Genomic DNA, 12815 nt, shown 5'->3' with positions numbered 1-12815 from the left:
GAAACTGGATATTTTATCCTTTCAACCTTCTTTTCTGAAGGTCATTAGTTATAGGTTAGAATCGTGATCCTTCGCTAATGACAGAATAGTAACAGGTCAGAACCGTGACCCGTCACTAATGACTCATTTTGCCAAATTTGGTTGATGGTTATAATTTTACATATAATTTTTTTTCATCCAAATTTGTATTAATAATTTATGAATTTCTGAATATCTCATGCAAATGATCGCAATTTGATAGGTGACCTGGAGTGTCTTCGGTAAAACAAGCATAACTTTTGCATACGGACTCCGATTTTGACGTTTTTTGTACTCTATGGACATATAAAAAAAAGTTATAATCATTTCTCCCCCAGTTTATTGGGTTTGGAAAAAATTTCAAAGCCAAATTTGGCTTGGAAGATTGAGTTCTCACCCCCTGATGTTTCCGCACTATTTTTTGAACACACATTTGTGTGCATAGCCGCCACCCCTTACATCAAATTTGAGAAGAAATGTACAATAGTTCCTATTCTGTACTGCTGAGGTGAGAAAAAATAAAAGAAAATTTAAAAAATATTTGTGAATAGCCTATTGCATTCCACCTATTCTAAAATGAAAGGCTATGTAAATACATCAACTAAAAAGAATAACAACGATAAAATAAATAATCAACTCCAATCCAATCAATCAAAATTAACAACAATGAGTATCTTAAGTGTTTGATAAATGCTAGGTGTTACAAGTACAACAAAGTTTGCAACTCTATATTTTTTTCTTTTTTCTTCTCACAACCTTGTGTTTATTTTCCATTTAGTGTTATTGAGGTGATAAAAAAATAAGAGAAAAATAAAAGAAAAATACCGTCATTAGTAACTAATGACTGGTCTATGACGACCCGTCACTAATGAGTTTATTTTTAATGATGGGTCACAACTTGACTCGTCACTATTATCATCAGTGACGGGTCATATTACGACCTATCACTAATAACCACTCATTAGTTGCGGGTCTATATCGGGTTTCGATTAAATGGTACATTAGTGACGGGTCGTAGTGGGACCCGTCACTAATGGGTCTTTAGTGACGTGTTCCGATGACCCGTCACTAATTTCGTGTCTCCGTTGTCTGTTTTTTACATAATAGATCCTTGTTTCCTGAAACTTTGTTATGATTAATTGGGCATTTAATGACCTCTAATTAAAAAAAATTCAACTACAAAATTGTAGATCTCATCGAGGGCTATAATTTTCATATAAATTTTGTCCTCATCTGATTTTCATACTGTGACTTTGTATGAAAAAATTATGAATTTTTTAAGATAAGTTTTCATCCATTATCACTGTTGGTTCGTCTTACTTGATGCGGCAATGATACTTGACGGAGTTTCACTACCGGTTCATAAGAAGGATCAGAGGTGATAGTATCACTGTTGGTTCGTGACTAGAGCTGACAGTAATAGTCAATTATCACTGTTGGTTCTTTACGAATGGACTTTTAGTACCGGTCCTTGATACGAACCGATAGTGATACTCCATCACTACCGGCTCGTAAGCAACCAACTGAGATGAGGTAGTATGTATAGGGGTTTCTGTAGTAGTGGGAGGATCCCGAGGAGGACAAGGATGATTACAATGAAGGCGATGAGGAGCTGAAGTAAGAGCCTGAGGGCCGACGCCAAGAATGAGGACGGGTCCAACAATGATGAGTATGTTGACGACACCAATGAAGAGCCCAATTACCCGCATTGGTCCCAACTGCTATTGATCAATGACGACGACGCCCCAGCCTCAAAGAGAAGGAAGCTACAATAGATAGTACTGTAGCTATTAGTTGTTGCATCTAGTAGTAGCAGTTCACGCAGCTAGAGTAGGTCTTCCCAAGATGGCATTGCATGTCATCTCGAACTCAACCACGTTGAATAATATTTTTTTAGTTCGGAAGTTGTCATGCTTCCTAAAGGTAACGGGGAGCGATATCTGGTTGATAGGGTGGTAGAAGATCCACGTACTATACCGTGGAAGGCTTGAGTAACTAGCTTGATAGCAAATTAGAAGATATGCATCCCTTCGAGCGCATTAGCGAAGAGAATGTTCAGGGAACTCCTTCGATTGATATGAACTTAGGTGACCCTGTAGTTTTTTATCGTAGGCTCAATAACTATCCAAAAGCGGCCTAGCCATAAGAAGTTATCAGGGCAATCGTCTTGGCCGAAGGAGATCTCAACAATTGACCACTTAACGGCCTGACAACCCTTGGGGATGGCAGCTAATACTTCTCGAGCTACCATCTTGTACTATCTTTTAGACTCGTAGGATGTAGACCCACCAAACATGTGGTCGATCATCCTCTTATTCGACTGAAAAGACATTGGATCCTTGTTGTCCTCACTGCCACTTGAGCTGGAATCGCTACTCTGGGCTACAACCTGGGTCTTCTTTCCTTTGGCCACTTTTTCAACCTTCGCCTTTACTAACTTTTTTCAGATGTGGCACTCATGGATGCTATGGTTGTCAGTTTGGTGGAGGTCGCACCAAGGCTTACCATCACGCTCGTTAGAGCCTGGTATAAAGTTCTTGCCCCAGGAGGAGCCAAGACGCTTGTCGGGACGAGTGTGAGGTAGATCTACAAAAACTTCCACAGAGTTATTTTTCTTGCCCTTACCTCCCTTGGCGTTCTTCTTGCGTTTGAGAGAGAGAGAGAGAGAGAGAGAGAGAGAGAGAGAGAGAGAGAGAGAGAGAGAGAGAGAGAGAGAAGAGTGGTGGTGTGGCAGAGCACCGTGAGAGGGCAGCACCATCAAGAGAAAGACAGAGAAGAGAGAAAGAGAAGAAGGCGCTACTGCAGATCCACCCATTGGCGCACGTGTGCGACGATGCTCGATTGTGGTCCTGTTCGTGGATCTGCGGTGGTGCCCGCCACGCATGGTGAAAAGGAGACCACCCCCAACAAGGAACACACATGCAAGATGTGGCGGTGGTGTCGCATAGGTGCAAGAAGATCCTAGAGGATCCATGGGTATCAAGGGCCTTAGAAGATGAACACACTGGAAAAGAACGGTCCATGAGCTCTGGCGGCCATCAAACGATTGAAAAACGTAAGTTTGCCTTCTTCTCATGCGATAGGGTTCAAGATTTCAACATTTGTGAGTTAGGGTAAGATTTATGAAAAAAACCCATCTAGGGTTTCGGATTTGAGATATAAATTGGGGATTAGGGTTTCGGGGTGAGGGTATATCTTAAGGGCTTCACAAAAACATCTTATCCCCTCCTTCTCTATGCTTCCTAAGCCCCAATCGGTCAACCCAAGTTCAATTTGCCCCATCCCATGCCAATTAACATTAAATCGAGCACAAAAGTAAACATACCTAAAACGTAGTCAACATGCTCTAATCTGAGGTCAAAATCAACTAACCTGAGGCTAATTTTGGGCTAAACATGATAAATTTGCATCTCATTTACATCGATTTAAACTAAATTGGATCTAATCATAATCGCAGATAACAAAACATAAACATATGTGCATAAACATGACATAATCATAATGATCCGAGCCGAAAACATATGCATCGGGCCTTATTGATCTTAACTGAGGTTAATTGGGTTCATATCTAGGACTAGAGGGCTCTGGTACCAAATGTTGGGCTTAATTTCTCATCTAATCATCATAATTCACTAGCCCTAGAGCATGAACACCTATCAACAGAAGCATGATGACATACCGGAGCCCGTAGATGCCATGAAGAGCTGGATGGCGGATCGAAGTAGCGAGATGATGTAGATGTACTTGTTGGTGAAGATAGTCGGTCCAATGGTAGAGGCGAGTATGCCAGTGAGGTGGAGCGGGTCGCCGGCTCGGTGAAGTAGATCGATGCTGTGGTTGTGAATGACATGGCGATAGCCTTCACCCTACTACTGCGTAGCTAATGATTTCTAGGGTTTGGGTATGTGCGGGGAAGGATAAACCTCATGAGAAAACATTAGCCCATGAGGTGACGGCTTCCCTGTTTATATAGCACAGCATGAGACCACAACTAATTTTGTTGGTTGCGCTTTGAACGGAAGCGCATACGAATGTGACCCCCTTCCTTTTTGTTTTCAGTTTGGATAAGGTAGTCGAGATCAAAACACTAAGAGATACGTCTGGAGGGAGGGACAAAGTAAAAGGAAGCCCATGCCAAAGGGGTTGCTAGGAGAGGAATCAAATTGATGGAAGTGAGAGGCTGGATAAGCAATACAAAGCAAGCCTAGTTGAATAAGAGCATAAACAACCCATTGAGATCCACAATAGATTTGTGTCATGATTAGATTTATCAGACAAGGGCTTTGCTAAGATCCTTAGGATTAGATTTAGACACATCCCTATTGTAATTATCTTTTTCTGAGTATATTCAAGGCTAATTAATGTCATGTTCTATTCAAATGATAAGTATAATATAATATATATGAAATTTTCACATGTTCAAATAATTTGAGGAATACTACTGCAGTTCCTTGTTCCTCTATGTTCATATGTTAGGGCTTGTTTAATATTTTTATTTTCTTTATTTCTCTTATGGTTTAAATTATAAAAATAAGTGAACTACATTTATTTTTGTGCTTTACATCCTGTTCAACCAGTAGTCCCCTTCTATCATGATAATGTTCAATTGCAATCGATTTATTTCTAGGAGGATAGCTACTTTTGTGGTGCATCTAAACAATTTAGTAGTTGATAACGTCAATATGCACTCACTTGATAGACAACATTCACTACCACAAAATAGAAATTTCGTGAGGGGGGTCAATTTTTGTGAGAGGCATATTGAACCTACAGGATAATGGCCTCTTTATCATAAGGGCACTCCTGCACCGCCACGATAATACTTTTTCATGGTGGGTATCTATGCACCCCCATGAAAATATACATTAATCATGAGAGTTTATCGAACCGCCATGAAAATTAATGTTTTTCTTGGGAGTTGCCTTAAACCTATAGGAAATTAGCTTATGTCTACATCTACGCCACTTCTTTTTGTCTCCCACGCATTATTTCGTGTCCGCACCACTATTAGTTTCGCTTCTGCATGTTGTAGGCAAAAAAGAAGAAGAGAAAACACGGCTGCTCATAACAGCCCACTCGGTGTAGACAATTTCTTGTTGCGCCATCTCTCTCGAGTTTCTCTGACGTAACACCGCCAACCAGGCCACCCCCAATCGCTGCCAACCAGGCTGCCCCCAATCCTCCTCAATCCCAAATCCACCATCCCCTCCATCCTCATCAATCCCAAATTGCCCCTAATTCGGCAGTCAAACATGCCGGCCCCTCCATCCACAGTCGGCGCACCGATCTCATTGGCAGGTGGATGTGCTCGTGAGATGCGGATATAGGGGAGGGTGATTGGTAGAGACGTGGCGGCAATGGGTCAAAGCAAGTGGAGTGGCAGCGAAGGAGGCACGTGGGGGTTTGGTTGGGACAAGAGTGAAGCTGCACCATCTAGGGGTGAAGGAGCCGGTGGCTAGTGTTGATCTAGGAGTGAAGGAGGGTCGGTCATCCCCAAATCCTCACCCGCCTAGTTGTGCGTGTCTCGACGGCTCACAAGCTAGCATTGTGACTGAGACGGCCCGCTCTCGGAGATCTGAAGGTAGGTCATCCTAATTTCTATAGTGTATTGAGTAAATCAATGTGATTTCTCGAATGGATTATTGAGTACTAGTAGTGTCACGATGTTCTTCATTGTAGTGTTCAGATTTATGGATGCTGGTTGCTTGTATTGTGGTTGTGGATGCATATGAAATGTGGTCAATTTCAAATACAAGTAAATGCAATATCATAGTGTTTGATCTAGTTCCTATTAGTTAGTAGTGCAAATTGGTTATTGATAGATGTGTTAACTTATTGTGAAACTAAAAATGTCGTTTCGCTTATCTTTTTAAAACAGAACAAATTAATGGCAGACCGTGAGTGGATGTACACTGGATGGTCTTGGAGGAAAGCTCCTGCTAATGATTGGATTGAGTACACTAATCAATTTTCTAGACCATGCATTCTACATGCCTAATCTAGTTGAAGGTGGAAGAATTAAGTGCCCTTGCGCATTGTGCCGGAATTGTGTTAGGCATAAAAGGTTTACTATATAGATGCACTTGTGTAAATTTGGGTTTTGGTATGACTACAAAACTTGGACAGCACATGGTGAGAGCTTTGTTGATAGTCATGTTGAAGATGCACATGTTGAGGGTTATAGTGAAACTGACTGCATGGGTGATATGTTAGTTGACCTAGGTGGTAATCATACATCGAGAATCGATGAGGAGCCAACGGCATCTGCCCAAGCTTATTATCGGATGGGTACGAGTGCTAATCAAGCAGTGCATGAAAACACAACACATTCATCTCTTTCTGTTGTAGCAAGCTTACTAGCTTTAAAAGCACAATACAACATGTTAGTTGCACACTTTGAAGCAAACTTGCAGTTAATCCATGAACTTTTGCCTCCAGAATCTAAGTAGCCGAAGGACTTTAGTCAAAGAAACTATTAAAGGATCTTGGTATATCATATATCAAAATTGATGTTTGTTATAACAACTGCAAGCTTTACTATAAAGATAATGAAATTAAAGATAAGTGTGATGTTTGTGGGACCTCTCGCTATGAGGAAGGCCTGAATAGAGTCCCACGTAAAGTGTTGTGGTACCTTCCCATTAAAGATAGACTACAAAGGTTATATGAGCAAATGAAGATGGCAAATTAAAGCTAATACGGTCTCACAAGCGGTCCCCATCCAGTAAGATGGTGCACCCCTGTGATGGAGAAGCGTGGTAACAATTTGAGGAAGACTTTCCAAATTTTGCTAGTGAATGTAGAAATGTGAGGCTTGCTTTTTCAACGGATGGTTTCACGCCCTTCAGTTAGAGTGCAGCTCCCTACTCATATTGGCCAGTGTTTGTTACTCCATTCAATCTTTAGTTTGTTGCTTGCTTGTACAAAATAGAAGAATCAAAGCTTAGTTGTTCCTCTTCTGTTCTTGTACCAATTGAAACAATATCAAGCTACATATAACAACTACTTCGTTTTTCTTGCTTGTTTGTACTTGTCATGCATCACACTAAAAAAAGACACTTGTGTATTTAATTTGGACCGGATGCATGTTTATTTTTGCCAGTATTTTCTTTTACAATGGCAATGCACCAAGATTCTAAGCACAACAATACCTTTTTCAGGGGTCTGGTTCATTGCACGCACCCTCACACCCAGATGATATGCACAGCAATGGCAATGACACGGATGCTCAGGGGGCAGTGATGGCATGTATAGTGACGAGGGCTGCGACATGGATGGTGAAGAGGGCCACGATGACATGGATTGTGAGGAGAATGGTGGCAGCGATGAGGTTGGCATGGCTGAAAAAGAATATGGCACTGCACCTAATCATAACACCAATTGATGTCATGGAGGGGTTGGAACCAGCCTCTAGTACTTTTGGTTCAAACTAAGTTGATGCAAGACTGAGTTTGCTAGGTGGAACCAGACTCTGGTGCTTTTGGTTCAAACCTGCATTGATGAAAGACCGAGTGTGCTAACTTTTTGGTATTTTGGTATGATTTGTATTGCATATACTACAACTTAATTAATGTAGGACTGGTAATACTTGAGCAACTATGACTTGCAATGATCGACATTGTCGTCTTTCTAAGTTATTGTAATTGTTGTTCCTCACTAATGATTGTGTGTGCTGGAATGAGATTATTATGATGAGTACATGTGTATGTGTGCCTTAAAATGAGATTTGAGTGAATTAATATGAATTGATGGCTAATGGTGAGCTGATTTACATGGTGGTTACACTGATTTTCATGATGTCTTGCTGTCCACGGCCATTTTTGTGAGGGTTTAGCCATCACAAAATAATAAATGTCTTGCTGTCCACGGCCATTTTTGTGAGGGTTTGATTGTCATGAAATATAATGATCATGTAGGTTATTCTAGTTTTCGTGAGGGTTGGGCCGTCATGAAATTTAATTTATCATGTAGGTCACGTATATTTTCATGAGGGTTCAGCCGTCATGAAATATCCATTATCTTGTTGGTCACATACATTTTCGTGAGGATTCAAAACCATCATGAATTTGTTTTCATGATGTCTGACCATCACAAAAAATCTCTATGAAAGCCTAATGATGTCCTCTCTTTCGTGACGATGACCGTCACGAACTCCCGCCAAGAAAATAATTCCTAGCGGTCAACTATCAAGAAAACATGATTTCCGTGCCGTTTGATTCATGAGGGTTGTTGCCTAACGGTTTACCCTCATGAATCATTTTCGTGGCGGTTTATGGTATTTTTTTTAGGGTTTCCAACCCTCACGAAATTTTCATTTTGTGGCAGTGTTTAAATACTTACCACCTTTTTTAAATAAAACACACGGTCAGTTCCTAGTTCATCCTCAAATGAACGAAATGTCTTCAATAAATACAAGTAGAAATCCCTTACGTATTTTGGAAGCAAAGCTATTGTACTCTCATCCCACCTGCATATTAGCAACATTATGCTAACTGAACACTTGTGTCAGATTATTCCTAGAAATTTGAATAGTTTTCTTTTACATTATCATCTACAGATACTTCTATAAACAATAACGGGTTTTTTTTATACAGTTCAAGACTAATTAATGTCACATTCTATTCAAATGATAAATATAATATAACAGATATGAAAATTTCACATGTTCAAATAATTTGAGGAATACTACTGCAGATCCTGGTTCCTCTATGCTTATATGTTGGGGCTTGTTTAATATTTTTCTATTTTTCTTTTTCTCTGATGGTTTAAATTATAAAAAATAAGAGAGGTATATTTGTTTTTCCGCTTTACATCCTGTTCAACCAGTAGTCCCCTTCTATTAAATCAAAACATGATATACATCAATAAATGTTGAGTAAAGATAAATACCAAGTACTTAGTAAACATAAATTGATACCAAATACTAAATATACATTCAGATGTTTAATATGGTTATACATTCAATAAATAAGTAAAACATATGAGTAGTCGAAGGATAACTGACCTGAAAATTGCTTCTGCTAGTTGCATGCACTCTTCAGTGGTAGCACATGTGCCGATGAAATAATCTATTATGTACAGTAATAAAAGCCATCATCTTTGCAAGTATAATCCGGGAGTAAGAATATTGAGGCTCATGACATGCCCCCCAATAATTCATCCAGAAATGCATTTCAACACTCCTATCTCTAACAACACTCAAGTTTTATTCGACATTGAGCTCCTTCCACCACACTACTGCAGATACCCTCATCAGTGTCGGTTCAAAATCACTATCAGAGGCAGGTTTTGAACCGACACTGATTACTCAGCACTGATAGTCACAGACTATCAGCGTCGGGTATAGAACCGATACTGAAAATCATTATCAGTACCGGTTGGTAAAAACAAACCGGCACTGACTGATATGTGTACTATCAGTGCCGGTTTTTTTTACCGACCGGTACTGATAGGTATTTCCCGCCCTTTTCAAAATGTGGTGGTTGCCGCTAATATCATGGAATTTTTAAATTTTGGCCGTTGCTGGCAATAGTATACGGTATATTTATAGACACACACATATAAATTTAATTTACAAGACGTCAAGTTTTATCACAGAATATATACACAAGCACATATAAATTTTATTTCTAAAACATCAAGTCTCGTCATAGTATATATACACCTCATACTTTCATGTCATGACCATCATTCTCTTACATTGCACCATTTCATTCTTTTAGAGACTGACGAACCGGAGAGCGTTGATCCCGTGCACGTGATTGAATCCGAGCTGGTCATTGACGAATTGTGTGATCAAGGCAAGCATATATGCATACTCAACCTATTATGTTTATGTGTCTTTCAAATTAGAGAGCTATATGGAATTGTGTGATTCTTGCATTGTCAATCCTTGTTAATTGTCACTACTACAAAATAGCCATTCACTGCCGGTTTCAAACTAGCTTTCACTACCGGTTTTGGAACCGACAGTACGCAACAGAACAAGCAATCACAGAACAAGCTAGCCAAGAACATTCACAGAACAAGCTAGCCGAGAATGCGCGAGACCTGGGACCAACCCTCTCATGCCGTCGTGGTCGCCTGGATCTCCTCACAGCCATGCTTGCCATGGAGGTCGCTGTGGTTGAGCTCCTTGTCGATGAGATCGCCGTGGTGGTCGCCATGGTTGCCTGAATCTCCTCGCCGCTGTGCTCGCCGTGGATCTCCTCGCCACCGTGCTTGCCATGGATCACCTCGCCGCTATGCTCGAGCTCACCATGGATCTCTTGCCGCCGTGCTCGCCATGGATCTCCTCACCGCTGTGCTTGCCGTGGATCCCCTCGTCGCCGCGCTCGCCGTGGATCTCCTCGCCACCATGCTCGCCGTGGAGGTCGCTGTGGATCTCATCTAGGCGTATGAGAGAGAGGAAAGGGGCGGTACGGTGGTGAATGAGAGAGAGAAGATATAGCAATGGGGAACGAGAGAGAGAGAGGGGGGCTATGAGACTTAGCATTTTTTACGGGACGCGAGCGGACGCGAGGACACGAGGACCTGAACAAACAATTGAATCCAATAAATATTTCGGGTCTGGCACTAGGATCACCGTCGGTCCGTCGCTTTAACCGGCAGTGATGATCGATTTGGGCATCACTGCTGGCTCAAGCAATCGGCCGACAGTGATGCCCCTTATCACTGTTGGTTCGTAAGCCATGATGACAGATTATTTACGCGCGGCTTACGAATCGGCAGTGATGGATCGGCATATAAAGCTGATTCTGTAGTAGTGTGTTATCCTATCCTTGTTAACTGAAAAAACTGTTGTTTTCCTATAAGATTCAGATAAAACATGCTTCTTTTGGATGGTTGTAGAACAATGACTGATGAATGGGCATGGACCATAAAAAAGATCGATGATATAGTTGTAGACCTAAGAAAGATAGCTAACGAAAGCTTCGATCCATGTTCGTGCAAGTGCTCCATGGATGCGAACCGGCTTGTAGTCCAACTTGAGGAGGTAGTGAACAGCCTTCAAAAGTTGGCCATTCAATCGGCCGAATTGCTGGACCATCAAGATGTTGGCCACCTTGAGGGCGATGATGCACATTCTAGCGTGGACCCGAACTACGTTGTTCCTTATGACTACAACGTTCCTGAGAGGTTGATGACAGGCGATGATACTGATGAGTACTGGTGGTTGCCGAGTGAATCTGATGCGTAATTTGAATGTATAATGCTTGTATGGACCTGATCAATATGTGTTTTGTACTCTATTAAGATATGTTTAATTAAATACTTTGCTTTCAAGCTCCCATTTATGTTCCTTTTATGACCCTAGAAACTAGCATATGTCTCTGCTTGCATGCCTTTTATAATTCATTCTATTGATGATTTCCTGATGATGCTGTTGTCTACCAGAGATGAGCTGGATTAATAAAACTTTAAGAAATAGTTTTCAGTGTTCAGTATTCAGTTCCAATAACTAATAATTTTTTGCCTCGAGAATCATAAATATTTTCTAGAGAATAGTTGCTATACCTTTTGGTTATTTTGTAGAGCCCTGACGGTTCCATGGTATCTTCTGCCTCTACAGATGAGACTCAGCTACTCGGGAATGTGTTTGGAACATCTGATTGTGCTTATGTATCATTGCTACGTAGATGAGATCTTGAGTGTAGTTCATTTTTTTTGTTCAATCAAACAACTATTCTTGTGAGTGTTCACATATTGTAGACCTTTAGTGTGTACTTGGGTTTCCAAGTGTTGTGTCGCTTGATTCTCCCTCGTACTTTAGTAACTTTAGTGGCAGTTTCACACAATTCTTTGCAATGATGTAAATTGAGACAAGTTATTTATGTGAGCAAATGTTAATCATATAGCTTCATTGTTATGTGCACTTTACTCTTTGTTTCCTTAAATTTTACTAGCGCAATCAATGTGATTTACTGAATGATTAGTTGGTGGACTGGTGTTCTCTTATTTGGTAACCCCGTTGGTTGCAAGAGTTGTTTTGTTTTACCGTAGCAACGCACGGGCCATTCAGCTAGTGTTCTCTTATTTGGTCATCCTAAGTAGTATGCTGAAATGTCTATTTGATGCATTTAAGCATAATCTACTAGTTGCTATTTCTTGATGTATCAACTAGCTGTCATATATGCTAATGTCGATGTTGCAACAAATTTGAATAGATGGAATTTTTATGTAGGAATGACACGTACAAAATCAAGTCACCGCCCACGGACGTGCCCACCAATACAAGGCCCTTCCTCTAACTAGAATCCAGTCTCGGATGATGCTCTGGAACGAAGCCCGAATGCATACCTCAACTTGAATCAACCTGACACTGATGCTCTGGAGAGTCCAATCACTGATGATGCGCTCTCGTCTCCGATCACTGATGCTGCGCGGGATGGTCAGTCGTCCAAAGAACCGAGGCGTGGCCGAGTTCCCAGCAAGATGCCTGAGGAACGTTTTGTCATCATGAAGGTCGATTCAGCCGGGGAGCCTATAAAACCTCTAGATGTACTCGGGTTGTTCAAGACAGTATGCAGGTGTCTCGTAAGGGACCACATCGCAATCACTTATAGAACTTGGAGAGGCAAACGAGGTGACAAGTGGGTGGTTCCCGATAGCATCAAGGATTTTATGTGGGGCAGTTGTCGCAAAAGTTCGAGTACCTTGAAGGATGAAACATGGCCATAGCGAAGCATCATGCCTTAGTAATAATGGGCAGAATTTTTAAGAATTTTAAGGGTAAATTGTACAGAGATTAATACTTTAAGGGGCGAACACCGGACTGGGATGATTATTCGATGGTG

The sequence above is a fragment of the Phragmites australis genome, chromosome 16 (assembly GCF_958298935.1).
Source record: "Phragmites australis chromosome 16, lpPhrAust1.1, whole genome shotgun sequence".
Taxonomy (NCBI): domain Eukaryota; kingdom Viridiplantae; phylum Streptophyta; class Magnoliopsida; order Poales; family Poaceae; genus Phragmites; species Phragmites australis.
This window is presented reverse-complemented; position numbering follows the sequence as displayed.